At 32.7% G+C, this 13,237-nt stretch overlaps 1 long non-coding RNA gene across 1 annotated transcript; it reads right to left on the bottom strand.

Moving 5' to 3' along the window:
• LOC135846224 (uncharacterized) lies at window positions 1-13,237 on the bottom strand. Its single transcript, XR_010558924.1, has 3 exons — window positions 12,904-13,237; window positions 12,383-12,504; window positions 1-12,291 (listed from the first exon to the last, which is right to left on the bottom strand). It is a non-coding gene; the product is annotated as an uncharacterized LOC135846224 (long non-coding RNA).

Here is a 13,237-nt window from a genome sequence, read left to right as displayed (position 1 = left end):
TTTGAAATTTAACATTTATTCGAAAATAATTTTAACAAAAAGTGCTTAAGAATAAAATACAGAGTAGGTACGTTCAAATAAAGTACAGTAACGTAACAGTAAGTAAGTACATACGAGTATATTGAATTTTTTCATCGTATGTACCTACTTAATGAACACTATATTTTCTTATCTCATCCATTTTTCGCACCGAAGGCGTTACAATATCAGATGATTTCAAAAAGGCTATAAATAAAAAGTCTGGAACGAACAGAAAGTTTTTAGCGCGGAAAAAAATCAAAAAATCACTTCCTTAGCTTTAGAAAGTTTTTGTAAAGAGAGAAATTGATGGAAATGGCTGTGAAATTGTTTTGGATTCGTTCCAATTTGTTTTAATTGTTATACCTATGAAAATTCGATTTCTCGACAATTTTTTCAAAAAATGGGAAATGAGAAAATATTAATAATTTTTGAGGGCTTACATATCCCATGATGAAAGATGATTTTTGAATGTGTGATGGTAGGTAGTAGGTACCTCTACTTACTCACTTAACTAAGTATGTACTTGTAATATTATTTGTTTTGAATTTTTTGGTGATATATACGTACTGATCAGCGAAGATCCAGGAAAACAAAGAGCTTTTCAGTAGTCCTTAGAATTTATGTACATGGCCACCCATGATTCGAATCCAAACATTCATGATTCGTGGAAACAAGTCGATTCGAATAAAATCATGGCCTTTATTCGTGCCTATATACATACAAATTATTCGTATTCGTGAATCAGAAAAATCTGATTGATTCGTGATACAGAAAATGAAATCATTCAAATTTTTCGCATCATTCCGAAATGCCAAAAAGACCGGAAATTTTCTCATTTTGTCCATTTGTCATCTGTTTTTAGAGATGATCACGAAAATTGAATGAAAATCGTCATTTTAATTTGGTAGTTTTCAACAGTTATCTACTCTTCGCATTAAATGTTTTTTTTTTATTATTACATTTATGATTTTTTGTAGAAACTTTTTCTGGTTTAACACAGTTATTAAATTATAAATTTTCGAAATTCAAATTCGAAAAATATTGAAGGAAGCCAAGAAAATAAACTTCTAATATAAGATATGGTTTTTTCACTTCTAGAAGTGCGAATTTTCAAAAACTTTTGCCTTCGCTGCGCTCGGGCAAGTTTGCTTCGATTTTCTGAGAAAACATTTACAGATTTTAAGCAGACATTCAAAATATAAACAAATACATAAATGAACGTTTTTATAAGCCAAACGAATGGAAGAATTGATTGACAAAATTTTTAGTTCATCCCTTATTCACTTTTAAAAACTTGTCATTTTATTCTGCAAAATTCATATCTACTAAAATTCTCAGTGAACAGTGAACGGTTCCCTCCTCCAAAAAAACTAACTAGTTTCGTCCCTGTTCATTGCCCACAGAAAAATGAGACTACAACGCATAAAGAGGCAGAAAGGGTTAGGTTAATGAATTTACAGCATAACATTGTAAGAAAATGAATAGAAAGTTTATGAATGTTTTTACTTCGAAGTAGAAGTAAAATCGGTGGTAAATCCAATAAAAAAATAATGATGAGAACTTTAGGAGGCCAGGAAGAAACCTACCTAACGTACAGGGTTCAATATGTATGTACAAGTAATGAATCTACGATTTTGCAAATGCTCTATGCGCATGTCGTTTAGAAGTCGACCTACGTCGTGTAAAAGAGAACTAGAAAAAATGAATAGAATAGTAAATCGAGAGAAAAAATTTGAAATTACGAAGATTGATTTTAAAAATGGAAAAAACAGCACTTTTGAGACAAATTCTGACAAACGTTAGGACTTTTTGACAATTTTTTCAAAAACCGCACTTTCAATCTATTTTGGCTAACAACAAACCATTTTGGCATAAAATAGAATTTTTTGAATAATTCATCAGAAAAAGGCCTTTGCCCACAATATTTCGTCAAAAAAAAGGGAACTTGCAGACAATTTTGCCCAAAAGCAGGAGTTTTGAAAATGTTGGCTAAAAAGAGTTTTTTTTACAATAGGTACCTAGGTACGTAATCTACCTACGTATTTATTTTGAAATAACTAAGAAAAATCAAATTTTGACAATGATTTGGCAAAAAACATGATTTTTTCGGATAATTTTGGGAAAATCAAGAATTCTTGCCAATGTCAACAAGATTTTTTGAACATTTCGGCAAAAAGCAATAGTTTTCTTTTGGCAATTTTTACGAAAATTAGGAGTTTTTTTTAATAATTTTGACAAAAAAAGAACTTATTTATGATTCTGACGCAAACGAGATTTTTTGACAATTTAGGCAAGAATAAAACTTTGCAGACAATTCTGGCAAAAAAAATAACACGGACTTCTTAGGATCATTTTGGCAAAAAGCAGGAAATTTCAAAATTTTGGCTACTAACAAAGTTTTTTGGTCATTTCTGCAAAAAATATTATAACGTGACTTTTTTGGATGACAAAATGTTGGGATTTTTTAATAATTTTTTTTACAGTTTTGGAGAAAATGAGACTTTTTTTACAATTATTCTCGCGATAAGATTTTTTGAACATTTTGGCATAAAACATGTGCGTTTTTGGTAATTTTTACAAAAAGTCAAGATTTTTTGATAATTATGGTAAAAATGGGAATTTTTGAAATTTTGGCCTACAACAGGATTTCTTGTTCATTTTTACAAAAAATATTAGGATTTTTTGATAACGTCATTCAGAAGAAAACGTATTTTTTGACAATTATGACTGAGTATGGCCAGAAACAGTGCTTTTTTGATAATTTCGACAGAAATTGAGATTTTTTTATAATTTTGACACAATTGTGACTTTTTTTATAATTTTGGCAAAAGCAGGAATTTTTGACAAGTTTGCAGTAGCAATTTTTCGCCCCATATTGTGTAGCGACATGACCAACTGGCAAAAACAGTTTTTGTCTAGTACCCAATTCACTCCGGAGCTGTGGCGCTTCAAAGTTTTCTTTTGTCAATTTTACCCCCACCACTGCGATAAAATTTTTTGAAAAAACTCGTGTTCAAAGGCCCAGGATTTTCCTATACACTCCGCGTGGTACCAGAATTGTACTCAACGGGTCATTCTATGTCAATTTGTCCAACGTTTTTGAGTCATGTCTTTCGATTTCGCTCAAATTTTTTTTACAATATCTACCCACCCAGTATGTAAGAAACCCGCGATCAGTTTGGTCCCAGCCCCCTCCGGGGGTGGGTGGGGGGGGGCTTATATTATTTTCACATTGTCTCGAGGTACTCAACTTCAGCACCGCATTCCTCCAAAACTATGATACTTTGATAAAAACTGATTTCACAGTTCGAAAGGGTATTGAATTTTGAACTTTCTAAGCATTTTGAAATTCTGAAAATTCGAAAGTTGAACTTTCAATTTCAAAATGGCGCTGTTAGTGGGAGCTACCATTTAAAATTCTGAAAAAATGTCCATAGATGTACCTTTTGATTCTTTTTCGAAATATTCAAGTTTTGAGATGGGGTCTCTTAATGGAGAGGGAGCACTTCCACCCCCAATTTGGGGCAAAACTTTCGAGAAAAAAATCTGGGGCATGTGATATATCGAATTGTATGTTTTTAGCAACGCTAAACACGAATATGACGTTAGATTTTTGATTCGACCCTATCCACGGCCCCCAGCACCTCCCCAAGGGGGGTAACCTAAAAAAAATGGTTTCAATCGTGTGACACATGAAATAGTATGTTTTCGATATAGCTGAACACGATTATAGCCGTCGTTTTTCAATTTGACCTTACCCATGGCTCCCCGAACCTTCCCCAATTGGTTAAAGACCAAAAAATTGGTTGAAGGCCAAAGATGGGGTCCAACGAAAAATCTGACGTCATATTCGTGTCCAGCGTCACCAAAAACATACTATTTGATGTGTCGCACGAAAAAAAAACCTATTTTGAACTTTTACCCTATTTGGGGAGGTGCTGGGGGCCGTGGATAGGGTCGAATCAAAAATCTAACGTCATATTCGTGTTTAGCGTTGCTAAAAACATACAATTCGATATATCACATGCCCCAGATTTTTTTTCGAAAGTTTTGCCCCAAATTGGGGGTGGGAGTGCTCCCCCTCCATTAAGAGACCCCATCTCAAAACTTGAATATTTCGAAAAAGAATCAAAAGGTACATCTATGGAAATTTTTTCAGAATTTTAAATGGTAGCTCCCACTTACAGCGCCATTTTGAAAAGTTGAACTTTCATAAAATTTCAGAATGCTTAAAAAGTTTAAAATTCAATACCTTTTCGAATTGTGAAATCAGTTTTGATCAAAGTATCATAGTTTTGGAGAAATGCGCTGCTGAAGTTGAGTACCTCGAGACAATGTGAAAATAATGGAAGCCCCTCCACCCTACCTCCGACTGGGCTGGGACCAAACTGATCGCGGGTTTCTTACATACTGGGTGGGTATATATTGCAAAAAAAATTTGAGGGAGATCGAAAGACATGACTTTCAAAATCGTATTTTTTTGGTCAAATTGACATGGAATGACCCCAATGTTTTATTAAAATTTCAAAAACCAAGGACTGGGACATTAGATCTATTTTACCCGGGCCACCCTCGACAATTTCCTGCAAAAAAAAACTTTGCTAGGTAAGAAAATTTTTCTGTGATTTTTCACCTAATTCACTCAAACTTTTTTTTCAGGACATGGCATCAGGAAAGAAACGTGGAGGCAGACAACCGTATCCCATTGTCAATATTCTAAATTCCATATTCTACTTTATTCTCTTGATTGTATATTTTTTTACAGCATAAGTAAGTTTTTTTTTTTTTTTTTAAATATGTATTAGAAATGTTTTACTTGATAGCTCGTTAAAAAACATACAAAAATCAAATCCACATTCTCCAAATAAATTCATCATTACCTAATATCTTATTTTATCATGATATTTTGTGTGGAAAATCTCAATCCATTGTTGAACCTGACTAGCAAAATAACAATATTCAAAACCAACCTAAAATCAACCGGATTGATTTGAGTTGCTCAAATGCAACTTATTGAACAACAAAATAGGCTTGAATCTCGAACCTCACTTTAAAATAAATTTTCGTTCTTGTTTGATGGAAAATTGATGAAATTCTTGAATATCACGAACGATAAGTTTACCCACAGTCTGGTTCAAAATTCTATCTTTTTTATGAATCATTTATTGGCTGAAATGACTTCTTTCATTATAGCTAAAAGTATTCCTTTTTACACCTGATATACATAATATAAACCAGTACGTGACTAATCAAAACAGATTCAGATTGGAAAATCAATGTATGATAGGAGAATATGTGAGGAGAAATCCTACATCTATTATAGCCATTCTGCACTGAACACTGGTTCACTTATTTTAATAAACAAATTTTCAGAAAAATACGAGAAAATATGAAATTTAGGATTTTGAAATGACTTTGCTGGAAATCCGGTCACATCTGACATTCCAATATTCCATCCTTCAGATTTCGAAAATGTTCAATTTTTGATTTATTGTGACAAAATGTCTCTACTAGTTGCAATTAAAATAACCGGTGCTAAATGAATAAAGAAACCGGAACAAAAATGATTAGATCTGCTATTCTATATTATAGTGAAAAATGTACCTCCAACCCCTTCCATTGCTGGTGACCCATTCCATTTTTTGTTGATGTTATTTAGGATTAGGTTACTGTGTCCCCCTTATAGGTAATAATAAACACGGGGGATAATCTTTTCACTTCTTTATTATAATAATCTAACCTTATTTATTAATATTTTATCTAAAAATGTAATGTTTGTTTCAAAATAACTAAATATAATACTGAGCATCTTTGTTCTGTTTTCTAATCTCTCAAAGTTGAATTTCAAATTGTGCATGAACTCCTTGTACGGAAAATTTGGACAAAGGCAAAATATCACCCAAACTGTGAGCCTCATTCATACCTTAGTACACTTGGTGGACATTATAGACACTGTACCTGGGGGAAGACAACGAACTAGCGGCCATATTGGCTGAATTACGTGTGTCATGCCAATTTATCCCACTGGGTGCTTTTGGCTGCGCTGGTGTCGAATTCTTGAACGAAGTACCATGCGAAGTACAGTGCGCTGCGCGCGCAGCCAAGAGCATCCAATCCAACTACTATCACTACCATCCCTCTTCCCCGTTGCTTGCAAACTGACGTTATAGCGCAGCCAAAAGCACCCAGCGGGAGAAATTGGCATGACACAAGATTTTACTACCGTCCCTTTTCCCCGTTGCCTGCAGTTCGGTGTCTTACCCGGAGGGCACAGGTACAGTGTCTATAGTGGACATTCAGAGTTGTAAATACTCATCATATTATGGCTCATCTTATTGGAGGAGTAATAGCTGTTTTGGGAAAACTAAGACTAATTTCAACTCTACAAATTGGACAGTTTTTTGTATTTTCATTGCATTTTTTGCACACATACAAATGACCAAAAGGTTCATATATGAACAATTTTTTATCGTCCATGCAGATTGCAGATACATACAAGTTATTGTGTCCATATCTTCAAAAATTTGGTCAGGTAGTTCAAGCAATGCGGATATTTTACTTTTTTTGTAATTGAATAATGACCTTCTCAAAAATGAATGTACTGGGGAGTGGGGACAGGCCCGTAGCCAGCATAAGGGCAGCCAGGGCGCCGCCCTGGCTGGCAAAACGCTTTGCCCTGGCTGGACGAATCCGCAAATTTCTCCTATTTCAAACAAATTTTATTTTGAAATCATTTGTCCATTTTTTTCAATTTTGAATTCAAAATAATTGCATACCTTATTCATCAAGGTGTCTAACAGGTCCTGCTGGTCCTACTGAAGTCCTACTTTTTTTTTTCAAAAATTCTTTTAGTCCTACTACCTAAAGTCCTATTTTCAACAATTTTATCCAAAAGTCCTACTTTTTTCTAATTTTCAATTTTTCCGGAATTCTGAATAAATTTTGTTGAAAAGGGCTCATTTGTCGACTTTTTTAGATTTTGAATTACACATTTTGAGAGCTTTTGCCCTAGCTTCGCTCGTGCTATTTGCATATTCTTTTCTCGCATAGAAAACTTGAGTATTTGTTCAAATTCAAGAAATGATCAAAGTTTGAATCAGAAAAATAAACTCCTCTCTCCATAAAGAAACTTTTTATTTTCACCTCTCAAAACATGATTGAATTTTTGAATGCTGTTGGCCTCGCTTCATTTGGGATTGTTCGCTTTTCTTTTTCAAGTTTGAATTTTTTATTCCATTGCAGAAGGAGATGACCTTCCTGAAGGAGGCTGTTGGAGAATCTAAATCAATGGAGCCTCCTGTTGCTCCTCCTGCACTACTTTGTCAGCTAGCCTTTTTAAATCTGGATGATGAAGAAAGAATGAACGTTATTATGAAGGACATTGACTCAATTTGTCAGGGGGTCAAATACCTACCATTTGTAAGCCTGACTAGACTACCGGAGAATATTTTATACACAGTTACCGCCATACAGAAACGATACAAGGGACTAGATAATGCCCCATTTACAGGAATCCATCTGTTCTTAGACAATCAAATCAGGACCAGTTTACCCAGTAAGCCAGTTGATTATAGATTAGAAGTTGAATTGATTGACTGAAAAGTAATTGTTTTTTCAGAGCTTATGGAAGAATAATTATTAAATAATTTCCTACTTAGTATCTAGAGGTCTGAGGATGGAGAGTCTCATCTTAATCTGCTCCCTTGGAACAACCCAAAGTAAGTAAGATTTGGATTTATCAATATCCGATTAATTAAATATAACTTATGTATTATAAGTACATTTGTTTTTTTCTCAACAGTGAGAATAAAGCCTAATCCAAACACATGACCAAGGTGGTTACCTGCTATCTTGGAGGCAGATACAGAAATACCAAACATAGTAATTCTAATAATTTTAATAACCAGTGTAGCCATATATTTTCAAACCATCGCCTATCGTAAATGTAAATTGTAGAACATTCGCCAAATTCACCAATCACCAATCCACATAAAACCCAAACACATCTTTCCAAAAATCCTTTTCCCCAAATAGAAAAACTCAAAATTGACTCCTGTCATTTCCAAAAATATCTTTCCTAAATTTCCTATTCTCTCTGATGATTGGTGAACAACTTTGATTTGTGATTTTTTTTCTCTCTCTCTTCCATAAAATACATGATGAAGTCATGTAAACACCATTGAATAAATATTAGGTAGACATAGAATTCTCCTATTCAATATACCTACCTATCTATGTACAATAATTAGACGATGTAATAAGCTAATTAAATGGGTAATAAATGCACTTCAACACTTACTTAAAACTTTCCACAATCCACATTGACCACCTCTATCAGTGCCCCCCCCCCCCAATAATAAGAACATTAATGGCATCTAACTAAACGAAACTCACGTAACACTTTGCATAGTTTGACGATGTCCGGGTACATCTCAAACTACCTAGAAAGTAACCTATTTAATTCAACATCGGAAGAATTAAATATATTAAATCCAATTATATAATTTCATACGCAAATGGTGTTAACAAATAAAAAACTTATTAATAGGACGACAAAGAACCATACTGGACTAAGTGGAGAAATAGCGCCAAAGCACCCCCATTTATAATTGTTTCAAGAATCATCTGATTGGATTCTTTCGCCTTTGTCGGCGTTTCTCCCTATTTGAATACACAGTTTACGACCGCGAGCTCGGACAACGACTTAACTGTCATCATAAATATATCACCATAATTGATGACATTATGGTGAAACTTCCCAGTTTATGGGGTTCATAAAATAATCATCCCCTTTGGCGATGGAGGCAGTATGCCCTATATCATCCTTAGATCTGAAAACTGAAAAGTGTAAATGCGTTAATAAGCATCAGATCAAGAAGTAATATTTCTACAGGCAGTGAAAAATGATCCTCCATCTCTGCTGGTGACTCATTCCCTTTTTTTAGCGTTTTTTTCTGGATGAGTCAATGAGTCCGCTGTAGGGTATTATATGTAAGATGAATTTTTATTCACCCATTTCTATGCATTGTTACTTAATTAAAAAATCTGAATTTTTTTCATTTATATATGTACCTTAACATATTTATGTTCATTAAATATAGATAATATATTAGCATAACTTTTTTTTTTTTAAAAATCACTTTCCTAATTTATAGCACATTGTACTGGAGGAGAAATAACTGCTGTTTTAGGTTGACTTGTATGTTTTGACAAATTTCCCACAAAACTATTTTTTTACACTTCTCCAGTAAAGATTTGGGTTGAAAAGGCTCAATATTATGTTTAAGTAGAGCCAAAATCAAATCTATCTTCTTCAACTTGTCATATCTAAGCTCAAGTCTGCATTGCGTGGAACGGTGGTCTAAGTCTGAGCAGTCTTTTTCTTAATGTTTTTTTTTTAAGTAAGTAAGTTTTTTTTTTTTCGCGTTGTTACTATATTTCACAACATAAAAATTGAGGTAGGTGCTATATTTTTTTCGGGAAAACCATCACTATTTTTTTTTTTTTTTTTTGTATCTGTAAAGTAAGTGTCTTATCATATTGTTCATAATTATTCTTAATATTTTTTTGGCAGGGAAAAAATTCTGATACTCTTTGAACCATAAAATTGAAAAATCCATCTTTTATACTTTTCGCACAGGAAAACGGACTGGATGATCAATTATGGCAGATTTCACTACACGCTGAAGATCGTGATAAGTTGGAAACTGCAAAATATTTCGAAGGAGCTGATTCTACTAAGGCTGTGATGTTATACCAAAAAGCAAAAAATTTCCATTGTGCTTGGCATTTAGCCATCGTGTAAGTTGCTCATAAATGTACAACTTCAATTTCAACAGGAAAAAAAATTAAAACTTGAATGAACGATTTTCAGATTCGACTTGGCAGATTCTGTGGAACAAATTTCATCAGAATTGAATTCCGATTCACAAATCGACTTGTCAGATAAATGTGCCGAATATTTTGCTCGAAAAGTAGACTACCATAGAGCAGTGAAATCACTAGCGATGGCTAAAAAAGTACGTAATGAATAGGATAAGACACCAGCCACGGTTGTAGTTGGTCAAAATCTCATTCTGTTCAATAATTATTCAACAGTATAAAGAAGCAGTGACTTTGTGTCATAAAAGACGAGTTCATTTGACTTTTATAGGTGCTACGTGATTTTATGATAGTTACCGAGTTGGTTTTTCGTTAACGTAGCTGAAAAAAATTTTATATGTGTAATTTATAATTTTTCATGTTTTTATAATGTAAACGTGTTCTTATCGTAAATTTAACTTATTCCATGTTATTCTACGTACTTTCAAGTACCAGAATCCATTTTTTGAAACATTATGTACCTTTTCTCGGAAAACATCACATTATCAGTTTTCATAAATTTTTTTCTTTAAATACGTTTTTCTCAAAATCTTGTTTTACAATCCTTCAACTTCAAGAAATGAAAAAAGGTGGAAAAAAATTAGCTAGGTGGCTGGGATTGGTCTCATTCGACTCTGTATGATGTCTAGTTTTCAAAATGGCCAAAAAATTGAAAATGAAAAATCCGACTTGTGGTCCCTTTTGTCAGAACAGGTCACATATAGCATTTTTCGCGGTAACTTTTGCCTTTAGTGGACCGATTACCATTGTCATTTTTCACTTTTTTCTATGCTCTATTATTTTCTCTAATTCCTTTTTCATGTGCATGCTACTATCTATCGTTTGAAATTTCAGCTAAGTGCCTTCACTCAGTTCAAATTATTTCATTTCAAAAAAGTATAAAAATCGTAAATTGTGTCAGATTATTTGACATACCTTTTCATTTTGTTTTTTATTCGAAAGATCGAAAAATGCTCAAAGCAATGAAGTTTCAATTCGTATTAAAAAGAGGCAAATAAAGTATTCTGTATGTAAGTGTAATATCCGAAAAAATCCAGCCACAGGAGCAAACAGTTTTAGTTTTTTAGTAAGTAAATTTATGTGTTGTACCGGTTTCGGCGCTCAAATTTATCATTTTGTTTTTCGATATTGGATTTTTTTATTATGTATTTTCCCAGGTTAAGTACAGCAGTGATCTGCATTGGATTACGTCTTATTCGTTAAATGACGCGTTCTATGCTTCACAGTTGTAATTTGGTTGCTTTTGTATCCTTTACTAAATTCACTGGAATTTTTTATCCATTCAACTTTGCCATGGCCTCTATTTACTCTAATTTTGTTTAGCTGAGTAGGCTCAGCTGCGGCGAATGACAACCACATGGATGACGACCACACGGATGGGTAACGTAGCAGTATCACAAACCATTTTAATGTTTTTATGTAACAAGTATCTATTTATAATCCTAGCTTTTATTTAGGTTCCAATTTGGTGATACGTTCGATTTATTGTCACTCAAAATTGAACCCTATAATTATTGGGCAATCGAAAATTTCACAAATTTTAAAACAGTTATCAAAATAAAAAATATCTTTTTGTCTGATTTTGGAATCCTGTTGTGAGACAAAATTTTAGGAAAAAATCGAAATTGTAGTCATTTGTGCGGTTTTGTAAACAAAAATACATACGAATGCTGAAAAATTCAAAAAAAGTTTTAATGTCTGAAATTTAAATTAGATTTCATGTCTGATTTCTGATTCCTTTATCAACTCTACTTGTCTGAAGATTTCATTTAAACAACCTCAAAATTTTGGCCTTAGAAATCACCCGATAAATTACCATTTATTGTAAAGTTTCATTTTTAAATAATGTAATTGAATTTTATACCAAAAATTTTGTTTTTGGATTTACAACGCGGTTTTTCCATGTATTGGAGACGGAGAGCTTCACATTTTATTTATTCATTTTTCACCGGACGCCCATTCCACGATCTCTGGATACTGGTAACTTTAGGAAAATACAGCTTGCCTATTTTTTTACGTTTTTATTTATTCATTGTCCTATAGTACCTATCATGCTTTTTAAAATATTTCTATTTTGTCTTCAATTTGGGTTCACTTAAACTAGAACCTCGAAAGGGTTAAGAAGAAACTAATAATTTCATTTTTCAGAACCGGCTTACCGCTTACGCAATGGAGTAGAAAAAATACATATTGGCCAATTGGCCATAAACCATATCGAAATTGCGTTATACGTTAACACCTATCCATATCTACCATTTCTGAGTGAGGTAGGTACATTCCGAGTCATGGATAATTATTAAAATCTGAAGTTTAGTTTGCATTTAATCTTCCTGAATACAAAATTGTGCTTCTACTCGTATATTCCAATAGGTATATATTTTTTTTCCCCTAAAACAAAACATCAGAAGAATACTCTAATTTCAAATTTTATGTTATAGGTATGCTATATAATAATTATGTATGTAGTTTGAAAGTTTACCGAATTTGCAGGATGCAATGTATCTGATCTTCTGCGAAATTGGAGCTTCGCGTATGATATAATGACGTCATTAATATAGATCCGGATCCTGCCTTGACGTAAAACTCGAATAGCTGCAGGTACTGGATTAAAATAAAACAGAATTTATTCAATTAGTTAAATATATTAATTAAAAATAAAATAAAAATTATTATTATTTCATAAATTAAAAATAAAATAAATAAATTATTATAAATAAATAATATAATTATATTTAAACATAAAAAAAATAAATTAATTAAATATTTATTATCAAAATATTCAATATTAAATAAAAAAATTATATAAAAAATAATTAATGCCAAATTTCAGGCACTTTTTTGACGCCTTTCAAAAATTGTTTCAAAACAAGCAATTCAACGAGATGCTCGTCATCATGTTCTCGTAGAATGTCATCAGGAGAATCAATTGATTTTGAGCATCAAGTTGCAAATTTCATCATAAAAATTTAAAAAACTGTTAGTGTGTTAAAGTGAAATTACCTTTGTTGTACGAAATCAGGGCAGCAGTTGACAAACAAAAACGAGCAATTCGCGTTAATTGTTATATCAAACTCAGAACCACAATGAAAAACATACTTAGCAGTGAAAAATATATAATTTGAATTGTATGAAAATTGAAATGATTTTCAGAAAACTGTGTACATTGCTTTTAAATCACGAGTATGGAAAAGTAATACTGGAGAATTGCAGAAACTGCAGATAATATTTTTTCGAAGCTGGTCGACTGTCAAATAATCAGACTAAAAATACTTAGGTATATTTAAATGAACGCGTGGGTTTGGCAACATTACAAAAGCGTTTGTTACTCGTATAA

This window comes from Planococcus citri, chromosome 5 (assembly GCF_950023065.1).
Source record: "Planococcus citri chromosome 5, ihPlaCitr1.1, whole genome shotgun sequence".
NCBI classification, from domain to species: Eukaryota; Metazoa; Arthropoda; class Insecta; order Hemiptera; family Pseudococcidae; genus Planococcus; species Planococcus citri.
Note: the sequence above shows the minus strand (reverse complement) of the source record. Positions and strands in the feature narration are given on the sequence as shown.